Below are 10,185 nucleotides of genomic sequence, written 5' to 3' on the forward strand. Positions count from 1 at the left end.
CCTCTCTCCTCTCTCTCTCTCTCTCTCTCTCTCTCTCTCTCTCAAAACAAACAAACATTCTTTCTTTAAGGACTTGAGAAGATGGAAGGAAGGGAAGAAGGTGGCGGAGCCGGGGCCGGGCCGCCTGTAGGCCCCGTGCCTCCCGAGCGGACAGCCAGAGAGCGTCACTCTTACGTCGTCGGACAAAACTAAACTGTAACAAAGCCCGAAACGAGGGACAGCAAGGACGCCGCGTGATACACCGGAAACGCTGACGACGGCACCGTGGGAGGAGCCAAGTCCGGAACACAGTGAGTAACCAGCATAAAGGAAGCACCCGCTACAAACATAACAGGGGGGGCTTTCCCACCCCACTTCCACCAACGGACAGGCCATCGAAACAGAAAATCAAGACGGAAACGTTGGCTTTGAATGACACAGTGAAACAGACGGATTTAACAGATACATGAAGAACATCGCACCCAAAACAGCAGAACACACATTATTTTCAAGTGCGCCCTGAACATTCTCCGGAAGAGATGACACATCAGCCGACAGAGCAGGCCTCAACGATTTCGAGAAGACGGAAGTCACACCGTGATCTTTTCTGACCAACGTTTCTATGGAACTAGAAGTCAACCTCAAGAAAAAATCTGGGAAGACCACAAATACACGGAGGTTAAGGAACTTGATGCTAAATAATGAATGGCTCAAATAGGAAATAAAAGAAACAACAAAGTGCCAGGAAACCAATGCAAATAAAAGCAACGGCTCGAAAGCTCTGGGCCGAGCAGAAGCCGCGCTGGGGGCCGGTGTGCGCCGGCACAGGGTTGCTCCCACAAGCAAGCTCGCTCTCCCCGGTCCTCTCCTGCTGGCTCGCGCTCGCGCTCACTCAAAAATAAAATAAAACATTAAAAAAAAAAGAAGCAAGCAAGCAAACAAAATTTCAGAAAAAGCAACCTAACTTTACAAGGATAGAAGCTAGGAAAAACACCACCAAACAAAACTTAAGCCAGCAGAAAGCAGGGAGTAGGAAGATTAGAGCAGAAATAAAGGACATGGAAACTTAAAACACAGCACACCGATGAAAAGAGGAGCTGGTTCTTTGATAATATCAATAAAATTCATAAACCCCTAGCCAGATATATCCAGAAAGAAAGAGAAAGGACCCCCGTAAATAAAATCACCAATGAGAGCAGAAAAATACCAAATACCACAGAGATACGAACAATTATAAGAGAACATGATGACATATTATATAATATGCCAACAGACTGGACAACCTGGAAAAAAAAAATAGAAAATTTGAATAGACCCAAACCCAGGCAGGACATTGAGTTAGTAACGCAGAAGGCTCCCAACAAACCAAAGTCCAGGAGGAGATGGCTTCCGAGGCACATTCTCCCCACCGCGTGACGAGTGAACGCCTGTTCTTCTCAAACGATTACAAAAAGTAGAAGCGGAAAACCCATCCTAGGAGGCCTGACCTACCCTGATATCAAAGCCAGATGAAGGGGCACATGCGTGGCTCAGTCTGTTAAGTGCCGAACTTTAACTCAGGTCATGATCTTGCAGTTCGTGGGTTCGAGCCTGGTGTTCAAGCTGTCAGCACAGAGCCTGGCACCTGCTTTGGATTCTGTGTCTCCCTCTCTCTCTGCCTCTCCCCCACTTGCTCTGGCTCTCAAAAATAAAGTCATAATCACATTAAAAATTAAAAACAAAAAAAACAGATAAAAACACCACAAAAAAAGAGAACTACAAGCCAATGTCTCTGATGAACATAGACGCTCCCAGGAAACTAGCCAAGCCAACAATACATTAGAACCATCACTGACCACGATCCAGTGGGACGGACTTATTCAAGCGTTGGAAAGGTAATTCAATATTCACAAATCAATCACTGTGAATAAGACAAAGGATAAGAACTATAAGATCATTTCAAGTGAGGCAGAAAGAGCCTTTACCAAAGCACACCCCCCCCACCCCGATGCTCAGACCTCCGCCGAGCGGGACTGGGGGCGGCGCGGCGATCCGGGAAAGCCACAGCCTCCTCCCGCGGCGGGAGGAGAGCCTTCCCCTAAGGCGAGAACACAACAAAAAAGTCCGTTCCCACCGGCATTCAACAGGTGCTGTAAGTCCCCGCCACAGTCATCACACAACAGAAAGAGAGAGGGGCGTCTGAATCGGTAAGGAAGAGGGAGGACGCCTCACTTGCCGAGGACACGATCCTATAAATAGTAAACCTGAAAACGCCACCAAAAATCTGCGAGGAATGATAAGCAATTTCATTAACGTGGCAGGATGCAAATCAATCTCCAGAAATCCGTTGTGTTCCTAAAGAGAAATTAAGGAAGCAATCCCACTTACCACTGTACCCAAACCCATAAGATACGCAGGAATGAACCTAACCAAAGAGGTGAAAGGCCTACAGTCTGAAACCTATAGGCCACTAATGAAAGACATCGAAGACAATGCAAAGAAATGGAAAGACGTTCCATATTCTGGGAATGGAAGAGAAACATTGTTAAAATGTCCACACTACCAAAGCAGTCTATACATTTAAGGCAATCCCGATCAAAATCCCAACAGCATTTTTCACAAAACTGAGAAAAACCACCTAATATTTCTGTGGAACCACAAAAGACCCCGAAGAGCCAAAGCAACCTTGGAAAAGAAAAGCAGGAGCACCCGGGTGGCTCAGCCGGTTAGGCGTCCGACTTCCTATTAGGTCATGATCTCACAGTCCGTGAGTTCAACCCCCACGTCGGGCTCTGTGCTGACCGCTCAGAGCCTGGACCTGCTTCAGAGTCTGTGTCTCCCTCTCTCTCTGCCCCTCCCCTGCTCATGCTGTCTCTCTCTCTCTCTCTCTCAAAAAATAAATAAAAACAGGAAAAATTAAAAAAAAAAAAGGCAACCTATCGGAGAAGATATTTGCAAATGAAAAACCCAATGAAGGGTTAGTATCCAAAATATATAAGGAACTTGTAAAACTCAACACCCAAAAAACAATCCCATTCACACGTGGGCAGAAGACAAGAACAGACATTTCTCCATAAGAGACGTGCGGATGGCCACCGCCCGCAGGAGAGGACGCGCAGTACCCCCTCGTCGTCAGCGAAACACAAACCAAAGCAAGGTGCCCCCCCCACGTGTCAGAACGGTGACGTCAGCAACATAGGAAGGACCGGCGTCGGCGAGGCTGCGGAGAAGGGGGGCCTCCTGGCTCCGTTGCTGGGAACGGGGGAGGCAAACCAAGAAACAGACTCGGAACTAGAGAAACCTGATGGAGACCCGATGGCAGGAGGGTGGACGATGGGTGTGACAGGTGTGCGAATTAAGGAGGGCACTTGTGATGAGCATCAGGTGATTGAAATTAAAGAACAACATGGGGCACCCGGGGGGCTCCGTCGGCGACGCGTCCAACTTCAGCTCAGGTGTGTGTGTGTCTCTCTCTAAATAAAATAAAGACATAAAACATTTTAAAATAAATAGGACTTCCTTCAGTAGCACTGGATAAAGAGTGAATTTCTAAACCACCCAGGGGAAAATGCCTGCACTACCTCAATTGTAAGTCAGAACTATGTAGTAACGGGAGTCCTGGCTCACGCCTTAGACGGAAAGAAGCACGCCAGGCGTTCCTAGGGGCTGGCGATCACGTGGGCGGCACAAAGGGGGGGGGCAGACACACGACAACTCCTACGACCCACCATCATTTTAAGGTAACCTGAAGTTGGCCAGAAGGTACCATCCCGCAGTTTGTCTCTAAAGCATAGAAACATTAAGTTGCATTTTGCACGTCAATACAAACTAAGGATGAAGGAAGCAGCACTGACCAAAACCACACGTGCAGTAAAAGGCACAGAAGCTCCAGAAAGGAGGCGGCAGCTGGCCGACCAGAGCCTCAGACACCTGCCCGAGTGACACTGAGCAGGGCCGGGAAACCGCACACTCTGTGGCACGAGTGCCTATACCGGTATTACTCACTGCGAGTTCAGCAGAGGCCCCGTCAAGCCTGCACCGCTGGGCGGCGGGACCAGAGGCAGAGCCGCGAAGGGAAAGAGAAAGGGCGGCCGTGCCCGGGGCAGCACGCAGGTGGACGCGCACACGCTAGAACGTGAACGTCGTACATCCGCAAATACGGCACGAAGGTCTCAAGTGCTTGGGAACACTGGGGTCACCACACCAACAAGGTGTGGCGCCCCCTGCGTGGTCCCCCCAACCCTAAGGGAGAAGGACCATTTCTGCCTGACACACGCTTCCCCAGAGCACAGTCTCTGCATAAAGCCCAGAGTGACCCGAGTCACAGGGACAGGACCGACCTGACACACTCACCACCCTCTGCGCTGAAGGGGAGGGAGGAGGCAGAGAGAACGCGGGCATTTTACGGCCGCTGAGCGTGAGGCTGGCGGAAGACAGGGCCATCGGCGCGGAGCTGGACAGGGACAGCGCTGCCCACAGGTGACAGGTGACGCGCAGTCCCCAATTTGCTTTGGCTTCTCTCTTTCCTCCAGAGCCCTGAACGAGACTTGCGCTCAGCCTGAGCCACACACAGCCTCCCCTGGGGACAGGGCGACAGGTTGCCCTCAGGGAACCGCAGCGTCAGCACCAATATGCTCATGCCTGGTGTCCTGCCTCCTCTGCTCTCTCTTTTTTTAATGTTTTATTTATTTTTGATACAGAGAGAGACAGGCATGAGAGGGGGAGGGGCAGAGAGAGAAGGAGACAGAACCGGAAGCAGCTCCAGGCTCTGAGCTAGCTGTCAGCACAGCCTGACGCGGGGCTCCGTAGCCCCCACGAACGTGAGATCTGACCTGAGCCAAAGTCGGAGGCTTAACCGACTGAGCCCCCCAGGTGCCCCTCTCCTCTGCTCTTGAGACACTCGCAGGTCTTAGGTCACAGTGTCCTGTCGATGTGGCCCCTGCCCCCTGCACGGATACCCACCCCCACACACAGCCCCTGCCCCTAGTGCAGCAATCCCTCACCCCCCACCTTTGCAATCATTCTCCTCAATCACTCGCCTCAATACCCGTCTCTCCTTACTCAATTCGGATTCATCTGACACCGAATGACCACTGTCCACCACCACCTTTTCCTACCCACAGTTAACCGGGCCACCGTCCTCCCCGCAGGCCCCTGAACCGCGGGTGGCCCGCACTCTGAGCATCCCCTGAGCTGAGGGACAAGGCCCTGGAGACCTGAGCCAAGGGGCCTCCCTCCACCCCAGGGGCCGGATCCCGACACGGCCCTTCCTGCCCACCCCCCTCTCCCGGAACAGCCAAGCCCGGTTCTGTGTCACTGGAGGGTCCCTGAGATGGGAGCCGGTCCCTGTTGGAATTGAGAGTAATAAATCGTCCTCGGGCAAACATTTGAATTTATCTCTCAGGCCCATGGTGAGTTCCCCGACCCCTGTTCCCAGGTATTACTGACCGCGCAGGTGGTCACAGGGAAACCCGTGATTGTGACGGGACGCCTGGAGCCCAACGCGAGACCCACAGCAGAAACTCGGGAAGGGACCCCAGAACCAACACGCCGGGAGGAGACAGGACGCCGGAATCCCGCCCCGCGGACGAGGGCTGAACCTCGGGTCCAGACCCCCGCGGTCTGGGAGACCCGGGCCGCCGCCACTTCCAGAGGTTCCCGCCGGTGGGAACGAGCCCCTCCGGGTCTCCCTCGCGCGGGACTCACCACCTCGCGGCTCCGCTCCGGGCTCTGCGGCCTCCTCCACCCGGCACTGCGGCCCCGGCAGGTGCGAGTCCAGCGCGCACACCCGGGCTTGACCTGGGATCGCGCCCGCCCCCGGGCCTGCCGGGACGGTTTCCAGTATTGCACCAAGCGCGGCCCCGGGCCTGATGGGACGGTTGCTGGGCCGGCGATTTAATTGCACCGCGCCACGTGCCCTACTGCCCTGATTGGGCAATTTTCCGGATCCGGTGAGCTGATTGGATGGTGTTCCTAACTCCCCGCGAATCTGATTGGACAATTCTCCGAGCCCCCGCTCTGTGATAGTATAGCCTGTGGCCCTCCACGCGGATTGGACGGTAATCCTGGCACCGCCCCCGTGGCCGCTGATAAGGCAGATCGCTCAGGCCCCGCCTCCTGCCCCCTGAGTGACAGGCTGGCGGTACAAACATTTGCCATCCCCCTGCTCCCAGCGGAAAGCGCTCCGGACCCGCTGACACCCCTGCTTCCACCTTCTGTCCCGCGAATCTGACTGTTTCTCTGCGGAGCCTCCCATGTCCGGTGCCAAATTGAGACGCGACAGAAGGGCCCGGTGACCCTGTGTCCGTGGTCCACACTGGATCACTGTTTAAAAACAGCTCAAAAAAATAAATAAATAAAAAATAAAAACAGCTCAATGACCAGTGACGTCACCAATTGCAAGGCAAGGGCACCGTGGCACAGCCACAGGTGTGACTCGTTACGGTGCTCAGGTGTGCGTTGTATTCTGCAAGGAACGTCACGGCAGAGCCCGTTGTAATCAGCTCCCGGGGACGTGGAACGTAACGGCTCCATTTCCTTCCGGTGGCGCATGGCGTGGCCCAGCTGTGAGACGACTCAAACTAAAAGACCCTGAAATTTAATCTTTTTTTAAAAAAAATTTTAATGTTTACTTATGTTTTTGAGAGAAAGAACACGAGTGGGGAAGGGACAGAGAGAGGAGACACAGAATCTGAACCAGGCTCTATGCTCTGAGCTGTCCGCACAAAGCCCGATCTGGGGCTCAAACTCACGAACTGTGAGATCAGGACCTGAGCTGAAGTGAGATGCTTAGCCAACTGAGCCACCCAGGTGTCCCTGAAATTTACTCTTAAAAGTGTGCGCCCAGGAATCCCGGGGCAGCTCAGCTGGCTGGGTGAAGGGCTTTCGCTCAGGTCATGATCTCGTGGATATTGAGTTCGAGCCCAATATTGGGCTTACTGCTGTAAACAGAGAGCTCACATGAGACCTTCCGGAGCCCTCTCTTGCTGCCCCACCCCTGCCCACACTCTCTCAAAATAAATAATACTTATTAAAAATGTGTGAGGACTACAGTATCTGAATTATATCTCCATTTTTCAAAACCAATTTAAATGTCAGAATAGCCATGAAATCATGCCTCCTGGGCACTGTTGAAATACTTTATGTCTCCGTGGATTTGCCTCTTGTATTTTATGTAGGTGGGCTCACACTGTGTGGCCTGGTGTGTCTGGTGTCCTCCACGTGGCATAATATTTTCACGATCCGTTCACGTGCATGATGTGTCTGTGCTTCCTTCCTTCTGGGGCTGAGCAGCCGTCCGTCCTGTGTCTGTGCCGCTCCCCGTTCCCCCATCCACGCACTGGGGGACACTGGGCACAGTTCCCTCTTTTGCGGGGTCTGCACGGTTTTGCACCCAGCATTCGTGGCACACATCTGAGTGTCTGTGTCAGTGCAGGCAGGACCGGAACACTCGGGTCACACTGGAATTCTGTGTTTCCCTTTTTGAGGAGCCACCGAACGTTTCTCCACGTCAGCTGCCCTAGGTCAATCCCCACCAGCCCAGCACAGGGTTCCAGTTCCTCCACATCCTGACGCCGCTTCGTCTCTGGATTCCGGCTCCTAGCCGACCTCGTGAGTGGGAAGTGGCATCTCGTGGTGCTTCTGACTCACATCGTCCTGATATGAGGATGGTTGCATGTGTCTGGGAGACATTTGTGCATCGACCTAAGAGAAATGTCTGTTCAATCTTCTGCTCACTTTCTTTATTTTTAAAAAATTTTTTAACATTTATTTATTTTTGAGAGAGGCATAGAGTGTGACTGGGGGAGGGTCAGAGAGAGAAGGAGACAAAGAATCCAAAGCAGGCTCCAGGCTTGGAACTGTCAGCACAGAGCCCGACACGGGGCTCGAACCCATGAACTGTGAGATCCTGACTTGAGCCAAAGTCGGCCGCTAAACCGACTGAGCCCCCCAAACGCCCCTTCTGTTCACTTTCTAACTGGGATGAAATTTGTTATTCAGATAGGAGTTCCTTGTGTATTCTGCATGATAAAATCTTATATGTGATTTACAAGGATGTTCTCCCATTTTATGGGTGTCCATTCAATCTCTTAAGAGTGACCTTAGATGCACAAAACATTTTCATCTTGCTGAGGCCTCATTTACCTACTTTTTCTTGCGTTGCCGGTGATTTTCCTGTCACAGTTAAGAAACCTTACCGACTGCAAGTTCATCAAGACTTCTCCCTGGGTCTCTTCTACTCTCGGGTGACCCGGGACAGGCCCGACAGGCCTGGGGGTCCTCGGCAGAGCTGTGTCCCAGGCGGCAACTGAGGTGCTGCACACAGGTCTCTAGGCAGCTGCTTAATGTGCAAGACCATGGAGTTTAAGGTAACAGAGTTTCTATCTTAAGTGATGACCTTTGACTCCTACGGGAATAGACTACTCTATGTCCATACCTTCACCATTATGCTTCCAGCATAGCACGCCTTTAAAACACTTTGATTTAAAACTTTTTTTTCATGTGGGTTTAATTTGAGAATGACAGAGCATGAGCAGGGGAGGGACAGAGAGAGAGAACAAGAGAGAGAATCCCAAGCAGGCGCTGCACTGTTAGCGCTGAGATCCACGCAAGGCTCAAATCCAGGAACCCTAAGATCATGACCTGCGCAAGCTCCGCTCAGCTGCTGTCCCCACGACCAAGGGGCCCAGCACACGGGCTGGGCCCACTGTGCTTTGGCTTCTCTCCTTCCTCCAGAGCCCTGACCGCGGGCTTGCCCTCAGCCTGAGCCACACACAGCCCCCCCTGGGGACAGGGGGACAGGCTGGCCTCAGGGAGCCGCCGGTCGGCACCACACCTGCCCGTGCCTGGTGTCCTTCCTCCTCTGCTCCCTTCAGACACTCACAGGTCTTATGCTCACAGCATCCTCCCCACTGATGTAGCCCTGCCCCCACCCTGTGCAATCTCCTCAGTACCGGCCTCTCCTTACTCAACTCGAATTTGATCTTTGACATTGCTTTGATCAACGCCCACCACCGCCCAGTTCCCACCCAAACTCTGCCCGGGCCACCATCCTCCCCACAGGCCCCTGAACCGCGGGTGGCCCGCACTCTGAGCATCCCCTGAGCTGAGGGACAAGGCGCTGGGGACCTGAGCCAAGGGGCCTCCCTCCACCCCAGGGGCCGGATCCAGACACGGCCCTTCCTGCCCACCCCCCTCTCCCAGGACAGCCAAGCCTGGTTCTGTGTCACTGGAGGGTCCCTGAGATGGGAGCCGGTCCCGGTTGGAACTGACTGTACTAAATCGTCCTCAGCCGGGCGCACATTTGAAGTCGCCTCCCAGGCCTGTCACCAGCTAGACCCTGAGCCCACGTGCTTGTACTCACAGACCTTTGTCCCACGTCTCCCTAAGCCGTCACTTCCAGCTTTCCTCTTAACTCATCAAATGACAGGGACCCGGCCCTGGAGCAATAGTGACTGCCCTCCCCAGACCTCCAGGGGCCCCAACCTCCCCCCATTCCTGCTGGTGCAGATGGACCTGGAGTGACCAGCAATGACCTGTATCTCATTGTCACACTGAAGTCTCCAAGGGAGGCGATCACAGCCTCATTTCCATGACATACACCCTGGGGACAGGCCTGCAGCATTAAGACCCACCCCCTCCTGGCCGCCCCCCACAGGATGAGGAGGCTTCCCCATGGAAAGATCCATACCGGCCCCAACCCAGAGGGGCCCACCCACCCTCCCTCCGGGGACTCGGGGCTCTGGAAGTCATTCCCCGGGTCCTCTGATCTCCGGATCTGCTGCTAATAAAGTTTTCTTCCTACGACTGTTCCGTGTTGAGTAGTTTGTGACTCATCAAGGAGCTGATGGGGTTTTGGAGTTGGGGTGGGAAGGGGTCGGCACCTAATAGCCATGAAAAAATTCTCAAGACGTCTTTGGTGCAAAACCATGGCTTACTACGGCCCGGGGCCAGGACCGAGGGCAGACAGAGCGGCACTGGGATGTGAGGAGAGACTGACCACCTCAGATGTTCTATCCCATGCAGGGGAGGGTGATGTTGGGGCTCCAGGATGAGACTACAGGTTTCTGGAAATTGCTCCTTTTCCTCGTAATTTTAACACATTTGTAAGAGGTTGGAGACTCACATCCTGCTAGGCTGTGATCTCTATACATTAACCCCTGGTTTTTCTCTTTCCTTCATTCCGGGGCAGCTAAGACAGCCTGAGGACAGTCACACCTACGCCAC

General features: G+C 53.5%; 1 protein-coding gene and 1 long non-coding RNA gene across 2 annotated transcripts in view; one reads left to right on the top strand and one right to left on the bottom strand.

Moving 5' to 3' along the window:
* LOC115274639 (zinc finger protein 669-like) overlaps positions 1-10,185 on the top strand; it is a 160,743-nt gene that overhangs the window by 100,206 nt on the left and 50,352 nt on the right. The gene's annotated exons all lie outside the window — the stretch shown is intronic.
* Positions 1-10,185, bottom strand: part of LOC115274640 — a 39,682-nt gene that overhangs the window by 29,169 nt on the left and 328 nt on the right. The window lies entirely within an intron of this gene.

Source organism: Suricata suricatta, chromosome 12 (assembly GCF_006229205.1).
Source record: "Suricata suricatta isolate VVHF042 chromosome 12, meerkat_22Aug2017_6uvM2_HiC, whole genome shotgun sequence".
Lineage (NCBI taxonomy): Eukaryota > Metazoa > Chordata > Mammalia > Carnivora > Herpestidae > Suricata > Suricata suricatta.